Below are 13,079 nucleotides of genomic sequence, written 5' to 3' on the forward strand. Positions count from 1 at the left end.
AATGACATGCATTAAAGGACTGCTACCAGATGTATAATTAGCACATTTCGGCATGATCGAGCATAAAATATATTAAAAGCCTCACAGATTCCGTCCTGGCTGTTACAGTATTATGTCAACTTAAATGCTATGTTGAAAATTTGACCAATTGAATACCATGACTAAGTCAATATCGCAGTGGTGACATTGCCTATTTTCAGAGGAGTCTAATGTATGCATTTATGGTTTGTTTTGTTATAAATATTCTTGTTGCGAAAAGAAAATTTGTGTTGTTTCAGAAGTGTGAAACAATGACTGTGATATGACGATAACCAGGAAATACCTTCTGATAAGAGCCGTGGACTTAACACGCAATTAAACGTATGAAATCGTTCCTGCTTGTCACGTGGTACCGACGTACAGGATCAGACAAAGACAGACAAGGGAAGTGTACATAGGTGCTGTCCCGTATCTAATCTCCGTCCCCAGCTATTGTTTCTGTACACAGAGAGCTATTTGAGAGGTCAGATTCTGTCTCACTACTGTTTATATTTGTCATTTTTATGGGTTTATAAGAAAATATAAATCGGTCGATGCCCCCAAACGCAAGTGGAACAATAACCCAGACACCGATGTCTGACATTTCATTTTTTTCGCATCTATCTTTATGAAAGGATGGATGTTATGAAGTGATACGCACTTTCTCATTAGTAGGGACCGGATTTTTATGTAATTACTTATTATATTCCTTTCAACCTCAATCAATCAATCAATATTCCCATCATTCCTGCGTGGAACATAGGGTTCTCAGAAAGCTTCTCCATCTGACTCTATTCCTGGCCAACGCCTTAATCTCACTCCATGTCTTCCCCATCGTTTTTGCTTCTGTGAGAACAGTTCGTTTCCATGTTATCTTGGGTCTGCCAATTCCTCTGCTGCCCTGCGGATTCCAATCCAATGCCTTCCTGGTGGGGTCACCTGTAGGTCGGCGAAGTGTATGTCCCAGCCATCCCCACTTCCTATGCCGAATTTCAAATTTAACTGGTTTTTGTTTAGTTTTTAACCATAGGTTTTCGTTGGACATCTGGACCGGCCAGAATATTTTTAATATGTTTCTCAAACATCTATTAATAAAAACTTGTAGTTGATTGATAATAGTTTTAGTTATTTTCCAGGTTTCACAGCCATATAAAAGCACGGATTTTACATTTGTGTTAAAAATTCTGTTTCCTTTCAACCTAACCGTATATAAATAACAAATCTTTGCGAATCTTGTAATTACCATTAATATATTAAAATTTGATTCAAAAATTAAAAAAAAAAATCAAAATTCAAATTCAAATTTATTCACAATTTACATTTGAAATTATACATATGAATATAATATACCCGAAATGAGCATATGCTCGTGCTCGGGTACAGTCTAGTAGTCTACATAAATTTTAAAGAGATCAATAATGTTTATGATAGAAATAATAATAATAATAATAATAATAATAATAATAATAATAATAATAATAATAATAATAATAAGAGAATATCCGTGACGGAGATGATACAAAGATAGTAATACAAATTAATTCATTAATAATAATAATAATAATAATAATAATAATAATAATAAAACATATTTTCAATAATAAAATAAATACTAAGACGGATAAAATAAAATATAAAACCACTAGCGAGAGTAAACACAATTTAAATAAGCATATATAATAACCAGAGAAAAAAAAATGACGAACTCGAAAATCAACAGAAAAGTTCGATATATCGCAGACGACAGCAACCGCCGTATTGACATTGTGCTATGCATTATTGGTAGTAGGGGGGAGCCGAAGGTCTACGTAACTGCCGTTCTCTTCGAATCTTCTCGTACAATCATGGGAAGTTAATGCTGAAAAACAAAATGTCTACGAGTCAAAATGTTCATTATTACCAGGAAATATACTACATATTTTTACATATTTACCCCACATTACATATCATGGCTTGGTATTACATAAATCTACATATTTAGGGGGTTTTATTCATGTTTACTTCTCTAAAAGGAAAAAAAAAAGAAACTTCTGCTGGGGAAGTTTACAATTTGAAATACACAGATTTAAGAAGCCGTTTTACCTACGCAAGAAAGGATAACTTATATTTCGGGACGAAACATAACATTCTTAGTTCCAGGAAGTAATAGAGGCACTCACCCCATACCACCCACTATAAATATGAGTGAACAAAAGGTAATCTTTCTCATAGAAACTACATTGTATTGTAAAAATCACTCAGAAAGTAGCGTTGCTTCATGCGGTGGAGTGGGACGAGGACGACATGATTTGTCTCGAACTATAATTGTTCTGCACACGTCTTAACAAGCCGTTCCCATACAATTTGCAACCTTACCCACACTCTTCCTAATCCTTCCAGGGTAAACCCGTGTCAAGTTTGGCATGAGCCGTAATAAAGTAGCCGACTTTTGAAAAGTAAAGGAACAAACTGGGAAGATGTTGAAAAATTAAAATAAATAGCTTTTCAGGTTATTGCTTGACCTCTTTACTTTAAATTTAGTAGACCTATACGGAAATGGGACTTTCCGAGCAATTATTAAGTATGGTTCTCGGCTGGAATAATCCTACCCTTCTGACTGAGACAGGAATGTCACTTTTCAAACAACAGTTTGTGAATGCCTATAGTTTGAGATTTTAGTAGGTACTTTCTTTCTTACAGGGAGCAGCTAAAATGCATGTGTTCCACATCTCCTCTTATTTTCTCCTAATCCAGTATAGCGAAACAGTGCTTGCAGTACTGTTGTGTCATTCATTTCACTCGGTTCTCTAGTTTTAGTACTTACAGTATAAAGTGCAAGTGAGTTTATCTACTGCTGTTAACTAACTAAAATGGCTCCTGTATCTTCAACCTTAACGATAAAAATAAAATCATAGATTGCGGTGGACGAAGCTTTCACTGCAGATTGAAAAATAGTAATGTGTCAAAAAAGTCGGGTGCTCTATGAGAGTCGTACCTATCCTATACCTGCCAGATATTTATATTAAATATTTTCATGATTTTACATATTTTGGTACATATTCTGCTTATTTTTCTTACATAAATATGTGCATATTTCACACCTTGATATTACATAAAAATCATGTCCCTGCTCATTAGACTATACGTTAGGGTTGCCAACCGTCCGGAATTTTTCTGGATGAAAGGAAGTCAGTCCTCTTAGCAGGAAAAAAATTAAATTCTTTTCAGGACGCTTAATGTCCAGAATTTTGCTCATTGCAATATTATGTTCCGAAATTTCATATTCATATTTCATTGTTAGAGATCCGATGTAGTTTGCAATGGCTTATAGCTTAAAGCTATAACAATTATGTATGCTGATGACACTACAGCCTTATGTTCTAGCTCTACTCTGAATGAATTACATGCTCTAACCAATGATATTCTATCACAGATGGCTTTATGGTTTGAATCTAATAGTTTTTTGCTTGATCAAGAAAAGACTATCAACATAACTTTTACCTTAAATCATGTAATAAAAAAGGATACCATACAAAACTATACAAAATTTCTAGGACTTTCTATAGACTCCAGTTTAACATGGGAAACACATATCCAATATATATGCACAAAATTATCAAGAGTTATATATTTATTAAAGAAATTAGTGACTTGAGTTTCTCAAAATTATTTAAGATGTGGCTACTTTTCGTTCTTTCAGTCGATAATTAGGTATGCCTTAATGTTTTGGGGAAAATGTAGCAAAATTGAGAGTGTCTTGATTTTATAAAAGAAAGCCATTAGAATTCTATGTCAATCAAACTATCTTGAACATTGTCGACCTCTTTTCAAACAATCACAGATATTAACTGGCATAAATTTATATTATATATATATATATATATATATATATATATATATATATACACATACATATATATGACCTAGTCCTTTACACTAGACACAATATAGACAATTACTCATTAATAGCCAATATACATGATCAAGAAGATAATTTGTAGAAACAAAAGCCGCCCTAAATAAGGGTTCGATAGATCGGCCTACTAATCAATTCATAAAGAATAATAAGTAAACAAAACAATTTTGTGACACTTGGAAAGAAAAAGAAAAAGAAAAAAAAAAGAAAAAGAAAAAACATACTGAAAATTACATAAAACTACTACAAATTTTTCTGTCATGGGGATAAAATTATATAATAAGCTTCCCACTCAATATTATAAGTTACCAACCAATAGTTTCAAAGCTAGATTTTATAATTGGCTTTTAATTAATCCTTTCTACTCTGTAGATGAGTTTCTTAACATAAATTCATAAGAAATTTTTTTTAATGAATAAAATTATTTACATTTAGTTAGAAATATTACATTAAGAGTGAAGTGTTTTAATTAATTTTAGAGTTTCAAAATGTTTAGTGTTTGCATTCTAATTAAATTTTACTGTTTTCAATTATATGTGTATTTTCAAATGTATGTTTTTTTCCGCCCTTCTGTATTGTGACGAAGTCTATCACTGTATGTTTAATGGCTTATTGAATTGAATTGAATTTAATTGCATTGAAAAGTAAATCAGCATTTGAATAACTTGAGTGATTCTGATGTGCATTACTTTAAGAATGTGTATCAGAGGGCCATTGACTATTTGCAAAAATGATTTGATTACTATTCTTCACTTCTTAAGAAAATCACTTTACTACTGTTTTCATCTTCAATGAATTGCTTAGATGCTTGGGGCGCTCCACTATCGTGAAAACGGTCGCAGGTTCGATTCCCGTGGCAGGCAAAGACGAAAACAGTAACCAGCTGCGTGGCTGTTGTTCAACTGCAGAGGTGATTTCGGATCCAAGGAGTATGCACCGACGCTCTGGAGTGAACAAGGCTCTGAAATCAGCTACAAGGGTCGGTCCGGTTTTTTTGCCACTACAGTACACACAAACATAGATGAAGTGTTGTGGAAGTGAATGACGCAGAGGTGGACAGCCCTGGCACGGTAGCTATTTCTGTCATAAACAAGTGTGTGTGTTGTGAAGGGACCGTGATCGTGACTCGAATATAGACCGGCGCTAATGTCCGCCCTACAAGGAGACCAGGAAAATCGCAGTCCACGCATCACTTCCTCAACCTGTTTCACTTATTATCACTTTCGTTACTTGCTGTTTATTACGTCTCTCTCCGCTTACGTCGTCTTCCTTCTATTCTTCTGTCTCCTCCATTCCCATTGGGATTACTTTCATATTTCTTTTTCTTCTTTTGTTTTCGTCTTCAAGGTTACATTACATTTTTTCTATGTTTATTTTGCATTTCTTGCAATTTTATTAGTGCTCTTTCCATTTTGAATTTCTTTCCTTTTTATTTTATTACGTCTCTATGTATTCTAATTTCATATTTCTTTATTTACTTTCCCTTTATTTTGTCTCCATCTTTCTATAGCTCCTCTTTGTTGTCTTTGCTACTTTCTTTCCACTGATCCTTCTCTTTTCCTCCATCTTACATGCTTTCTGTCCTTTTACTTTATCAATTTTCTTTCTCTTTTCAATTTGTTTCTTTTTCGTCCCCCCTCTTCTTGCATTTTCTTTCTTTATCTCCTTTTCTTTTCATTTCATCCTTTCTTTCAGCCTCCCTTACTCTCTTTCTTTATATCTTCATATTTATTTTTTTCTGTCTGTTTATTTCACACTTTAATTTATCCCTTTCTTCTTTATTTATTCCTTACATTGTTTCTTGTTTGTTTATTTCTTAGTTACTTTCGGTTTTTCTTCCTTTCCCGTCTCTTTCTATCCCTGCTACTTTTGTAACTTCATTTTCTTTTATATTTGTGTTACGTTTTTGTTTATTTTTAGCTTTTTCTTTCTTTTTCTCTCTTTATTCTTCATTTTTCTTTATCCGCTGTTCCTTTCGTTCTTTGTTTCTTTTCTTCATTACAACTTCATTTTCTTTCATATTTGCCTTCCTTTAATTTTTCCTTTGGGGCTCGCGGTAGCGTAGTGTTTAAGACGTCATGCTGCAAAGCAGAAGGTCGCGGGTTCGATTCCCGATGTGATCATGATATTTTTCAATTGATCCAATTCATCCGATTGCATTTTAACACTTCTGTTCACTCCTAGCCTTGAACAGAAATTAGTACCAGGGAGTTTTCCTTTGATAAAAGCGGTAAGCACCTAGGATTAACATTCCTATTCCTACAAAAGCCGACTATCTGCATATTTAATGTGGAAATCTTAATCTCTCATTATTCACGATCAATAATGGGGATAACTTTACCTTTTACGTTTCTTTATTCTTATTTTATTTATTTTTTATTTCACTTCTCTTCTGTTCGTCTCTTCGTTTCACTAAACATTTCCTACTTTCTTTTGTCTTTAGTAGGTACTCTTTTTCTGCCTTTTCATTTTCTATGTTGCTCTAGATCGCCCTTTTCTTGTTTGTTTCTTTCATTATAATCCATTTTTCTTTCTTCTTTTCCTTTCTCCTTATTAAGTATTATCTTTCACCTTTCTTTTTTCCTTCTTTTTTCTTCTCTTGTTACTCTTGTTTCTTCTTTTCATTTCTCATTCATTTTTTTTTCCTTTTTATATTTCCTTATACATCTTGATTACACAACTTTTAACACTATATCACTTCGGAATATGTATTATATATCTTTCGCGTGTTAAATATTACAGTACCTGTTTAACTGGTTTCAGCCTGTTATTGGCATCTTCAGAACTTTTTGATGCTGGTCTTGACGCCTTTTGTTTGTTTTTCCTGTAGGGGTGTGTTTGTGTAGTGTAATGTGGAGTCATAGAGTGTGTGTGTTCTGAAATTGAGTTGTGTGTTCAGAATTTCATTTGGATGTGTTTTTGTGTGTCTATATATTTCGTATTGTTCTAGTGTGTTTCGTTTTGGCTTTTTTTTTTGTTGAATATGTAGAATTTCCATGTCTGTGTTTATGTCGCTGTAGGTGTGGTTAGTATTTGTGATGTGTTCTGCATATGTGAAAGTGTTTTGTAGTTTTGTTATGGCTGCGATGTGTTCTTTGTAACGTGTTCGAAATGATCTGCCTGTCTGTCCTATGTAGAAGTTGTAGCAGGTGTTGCATTTGAGTTCGTATACGCCTGTGTGGTTGTATTTGTTTGTGTTGTTTGTGTGTTGAGATGCTTTTGTAGAGTATTATTTGTTCTGTAATTTCTTGAATGAGGCTGCAATCTTGTGTGTGTTTTTGTTTTTGTACGTTAGTGTGATGTATTCTTTGTATTCTTGCGTTTGTGTTATATTCTTATGTTTTTTGTGATTATGTTTTGTGTTCCTTATTATGTTGTCTATTATGTTAGGGCTGTATCCGTTTTCTTGTGCTACTCTTGTGCTACATTTCCCCCTTTCTCTATTTCTTTTTCCCCTATCTTTCTTCACGCCCTCGTTTTTTTCTAGCTCCTCTCGTCAAGTTTATTTATTCGGTTTATCAATTCTCCCAGTGCCCAGAGATCATCTCGTAAGCCATACTGCTCGGCATAGTTTTCTGAGGAATGTGCACACACGCAGGTCTAACTGTCAATTCTGTCAGCCTGGACTTTGTCAGTAGAGCCTTAAAGAGGCCGCCTGTGCTCTTGCCTGTGTAGATGGCAGGTCGTTACCCTCCGAGATAGCGCTGATAAGATAGTGACAAATGAACAAATTTAACTCAAGAGTAACGACCACCGAATCTATTGGCCAGGCTCGCGGAATCGGACCACCAAGAAAATATGTCAAGAGGCGATTTTCAAGCCTCTAGGACTAATGCTAGGACAATACTACATGTTATCCACGTTCGTGCGTCATTTCATCTGATGTTTGCGGATTTAAATTCAGCCGTGAACGATAAAACGTTCTTAGCAGTACTTTGTTTGAGAGGAAAGTAAAGGGGGGATTCCGAGTTGCAGGTTTACAGCACGCTAATGAAATCTGTCTCTGAACAAAAGGGTTTTTGTTATCGTTGTTTAGTCAACTGTCCCAAGAAACTTTTGAACCTCATAAGCAGACCTTGGTCCAGGATACCGAAACTCATGAAGTTATGAACGCACGGAAGACGGATGACTGATCAAGAGCAATTGGGGATGAAGCGCGCAGTTTTTTCGTTCTCGCAACATGTAAAAATTCAGTCACACTAGGGCACAAAATAAATATTCACACATATATATGAGTAGCTTAATATCAAAGACGGACATCTGACCTCAATCGAAATTTAGATAGCTGTGGTTTTTTTATACAATTTTTCATGCTCTTTCCAGTTATAGTGAAACCATATGCAAACTCTAACACTATATTTATAAAATAAATTGTGTTAAATATCACAAAGAACACTGTGAATTAAAAAATTGCTTCTAGTTCAAAACTATGGAGACGACAGATGTCCGTCTTTGATATTAAGCTACTCATATACACACACACACACACACACACACACACACACACACACACACACACACAGATCAAAATCAAAATCAAGTAGAGAAATCGGTACAGAAATGTGATTTGGAAAGTAATATGAAGCTATGTTGTGGAATTTGAGTAGCAGCAGGGGTATTAAAAGCGTAGCAGTATTCTAGATATATGTAAGCATACGGAAACAAGCAATAAAAGAGGGAATTAGACAACAGAGACGAAAAGAAAGGGATAAGTGTTTAAATTAATATAGAAAAAAAATAGTAGGGGAATAATAAAGGGTGTACCGTAAGTGTTGTAAAACAGAGAAAATGAAAATGTATACAAAAATTAGGGAAAAAGACTAAGAAAGAAGAAATAAGAGTAGGGTTGAATTTGAGAATAGAGATAGAAAATAATAATAACAATAATAACACAAATAACAATAACAATAATAATAATAATAATAATAATAATAATAATGATAATAATAATAATAATAATAATAATAATAATAATAATAATAAAGGCAAATAATTAATGAAAAGAATATGCAATAGGAAAGAGGATAAAGCAAGGGAAACAGTCTAGTTAGGACAAAGGGAATAGAAGAGGATAGTTGGGGAATGGTAGATAACAGTATAGAACTGTAGGATAGGTGTATGAATTAAACGGGAAATACGTAATAAATGAATGTTAATACGAAACGGACGACAAGATTTAGACGAGATGAAGGCGAAGAAAAAAATAAATTAATAATAATAATAATAATAATAATAATAATAACAATAATAATAATAATAATAATAATAATAATAATAATTTTATCCCTTGATCATTTATGTATATATGATCTAGAGTTTATTGCCAGAAAAATACAATGCAGTGAAATTGTGAATATACAAAATTCTAGCACTCCCCTGAAAGAGAGCGATCTCGTACTAAGTTGTATTAAATACTAAGTTATCTAGTATCGATGGAGTTGCTGATAGCGAGATGATAATTGGCGAGATGAGGCCGAGGATTTGCCATATGATTATCTGACATTCACCTTACAGTTGGAGAAAACCAGGTAGTCTGTCATAAGCGAGAATCGAACCACGCGCAAGCGCAGTTTAAGATCAATAGGGAAACGCGCTGCTGCCTGAGCTACGCCGATGGGTAGGTGAAGGTGTTGGGTACCTTTCCAAGAGATAATTTCCTCGAATGGTCTTCAATATCAGTTTATTCTCTTTCGCTTGCTTTCCCTGACGATGGAGTCTATACAAAACTCAGAAATATTACACATTACACAGACCCAGCGCATGTTCTTTCGTTTCTATAAACGTAATAGTAACATTTGAATATTTCAACATTTCAATTCTGGGAAGCAAGGTTACAGAGAACTAGTTTCAGAAATACAATTCAATTATTTAAATCCGTCTCATCTAGTTATGGACATTGAACTAATCGCAGCAACAGCGGCAGCACTTGTAAGATTGCAGGGCGATAGAATTAAATCTGACACACCCAGGGTTTCGAACCCGACACTCTAACAAAAAGAATAACTGGACGCCAATGCGCAAGTCACGAGTGTTGATCACGTCATCATGTGACTCGTGAAGTCGATTGTTTATTTCCTGTTACATGATTGAGTTCAAAGTCCCTGATACCCATGTCGGTCACACAACTCTCTGCACGCCCACAGTTGCTACAGGTTTGATGGGTTGATCGACTGTCTCCCGCTGAGGGTATTTTAGTGCGACTCCAGGTAAACTCTCTGATTATTTTTTTTCGCTTAACTTACTTCCTATGTGTCACTAATTAAAACCACTTGTATATTCCGGCAGTTGGCGCGTATGATTGCTGATACAGAACTACGATTTAACATGGGTTTGATTCCCGCTTGAGCTGATTACCTAGCTGATTTTTTTCGAGGTTCTCCCAAATTGTAATCCGAATATCAGGTAATTCCATGGAACATTCTCGGCTTCATCTCGCCTATTTCTCCATCACCTATTCTATCGATACTAAGTAACTTAGTAGTTGATGCAGAGTCGTTACATAGTCGACTGAAATTGTTAATGATGCAACCACACCAGTCTGAAAAACGTAGTAATTTCAACCGATCAAAATGTTTAATCGATTAACGATATGAATTTAATCGATTAATCGACAGATTAGTCGAGCTTTGATCGATTTTAAAAGCGTTTTACTGTACTATATAATTATTGTTAAATTTAATTTATGTTCGGTAACAAACATAGGCCTAAGTATATGTTGTATATAGGTATGTAAATACTGTAACGTTATTATCACCATTAAATCGAGAAAAGTTCGTTCCGGCACCGGGAATCGAACCCGGGACCTCTCAGCTCTGCGCGCTGAGGGCTCTTTCGTGTCACGGCATAGCTCAGTTGGAAAGAGCCCTCAGCGCGCAGAGCTGAGAGGTCCCGGGTTCGATTCCCGGTGCCGGAACGAATTTTTCTCGATTTAATGGTGATAATACACATTGACTACTTCATAGTAGTCATGTTAATATTCAATGAGGTTGGCGAGACCTCATATAATGAATATTTGATGTACTGTAACGTTGTATTACAAAACAATGCTATTTGAATTGTTTACTAACATATTTATTATGTAGGCTTATAATTTGTGTCAATTCTCCGGGGATTTTTGAGAAAAACACAAATAAAAAAGGTATGAAGACTCACCTAGGTAATACTGCTTCATCCATGATTTTAAACATTTGAGTGCATTGACATGCTCCGATTTAACGGCCGCTCTACGTTTAGTAACAATATTTCCTGCATCACTAAGCACGAAAAAATTTTTTCTGTCAAGCACTTCTCCACGATGGTTCAATTTAAATCCAAACGTTTCACCGAGTTTACCTCTCAAATTCTCATATGACATAATGGAGTTTTCACTTTTCACAGACAACAGAAATATGATTTTTTTTTAGCAAACTAAACACACAAGCTTTATCTAGAAACTCAGTAAAGAAACTGCAACAGAACAGCAGACTGATCCCTACTGTAATCGGGTTACAAAATTTTAGAAAGAGAAGGAGATAGTTACTCTCTCACTTGCACGCAGTGTAGCCATGGCTAAGGAATGAGAGGGGCGAATCCTAGAGAAGTTTGTATTTCATATGATAGGAAGACGAGCTGAAAAAAGGTGGAAGTTTTCTTGAAAAACCATAAAACTTAATAAGGGTTTCGCATTGTGTTTCAACTTTCAACAGAGGCAGACCAGGTCACTGTCCTCATATCTCCATTTCTTTCTGAAGTGATTGTGCAAAGATTTACCCTATGCTACCTGGTATCTGCTTTGCGGTTACAAAATAACGGTAAGCCTACTATTGTGCTTTGGAGTAAGCAATTTCTGAGAGACGAATATTGTCGGAATTATTACTATAACAAAATCATAATTAATGTCAAGTACAACCGATTAATTTTAATCGATTCGATTATTCGATTAAATATTTTTATCGATTAATCTCACAACAGAAATTGATAATTAATCTATTAAATCCTACAACACTATAAAAAAGTATATTGTATTAGTCTGTGTGTTTTATCTTCTTATTCTTCTTCCACTTTCTCGGAACATATCAAAGAATCCCTATTACAGTCGCGGAGGAGTTAGGGCTCTTATGTTTGCAGACATTCGGAATTGAAGAAGTGGATTCCATACTGGCCTAAGTCAAATTGACAAATTATGAGAAAAATTAAGAGAACTGATAAAACAAATTTGACGCTACTAGTGCCTGCATATGTTTTTTTTTTCAAACTGAAGAAAATCAAGACTCAGGAAAGTCCTTTAAATAATGAACTTACACAGTTATAATTATATGGGCTTTTCAAAGGATAAATTAAAACGTAAATAAAACAAATTAGAAACTTAAAAAAATTACTTAGGACACTTTGGAATCCACCTCTTCAATTACGTACGTAGTTGCAGTAGAGATATCAGTCCTACATGCTTGCCGCATTTACCCTAATTTATTTTGTAATATTAACATACTTTTAAGTATGATATAAGCCTAAATCTGACCTGTAAGTGAATGGGTTATTTATGAAAGGGCGTAAGTAGCTAATTTTGTGAAAATGGATTTGTAATGTAATACTGCTCTTTGGGTGTAGATACATCGATTTAGATATGAAGAGGACCAAGTTCCAAACTCTATATTGCTTAGTAGAATTTATGACACAATTTTTATTTCAGCCTTAATTTCAAATTTTCGGCCAGTAAGCAGTTTTTCTTAAACTGCTAATAATTTAGTATTCAAGACTTGGACCCTTTCATAAATAACCCATTCAAATATTTTCTAACAAAATAGATATTGACGTAATTTATAGTATAATATAGGCTTAGGCCTAAATATAAGTACATATTTTTTGTCCTCTTTTTTCGAACAATGTCCTCCTTTTTGAAGCTTTGTGTCATCTTTTCTATCGATGTCAATCTGGTCGCCCTAACCAAGAAGAAAGAAAGGAAGACGGAGACCAAGGAAGACATGGATGGAAGAAATTATTATGAAAAGCATAAGAGCAAGGGTGTAATGAAGGAGATTGGGAAGATAGAAACGAGTGTATGTATGTATTTGTTCACACTGCAAATGGGTATATACCCGGTGGCAGTGGTAACTAATTACACTCAATAATGACAATTAATAATAAACACAACTAATAAAAAACTATAATTAATAGTAATAATAATAAT

This window comes from Periplaneta americana, chromosome 3 (genome assembly GCF_040183065.1).
Source record: "Periplaneta americana isolate PAMFEO1 chromosome 3, P.americana_PAMFEO1_priV1, whole genome shotgun sequence".
Classification (NCBI taxonomy): domain Eukaryota; kingdom Metazoa; phylum Arthropoda; class Insecta; order Blattodea; family Blattidae; genus Periplaneta; species Periplaneta americana.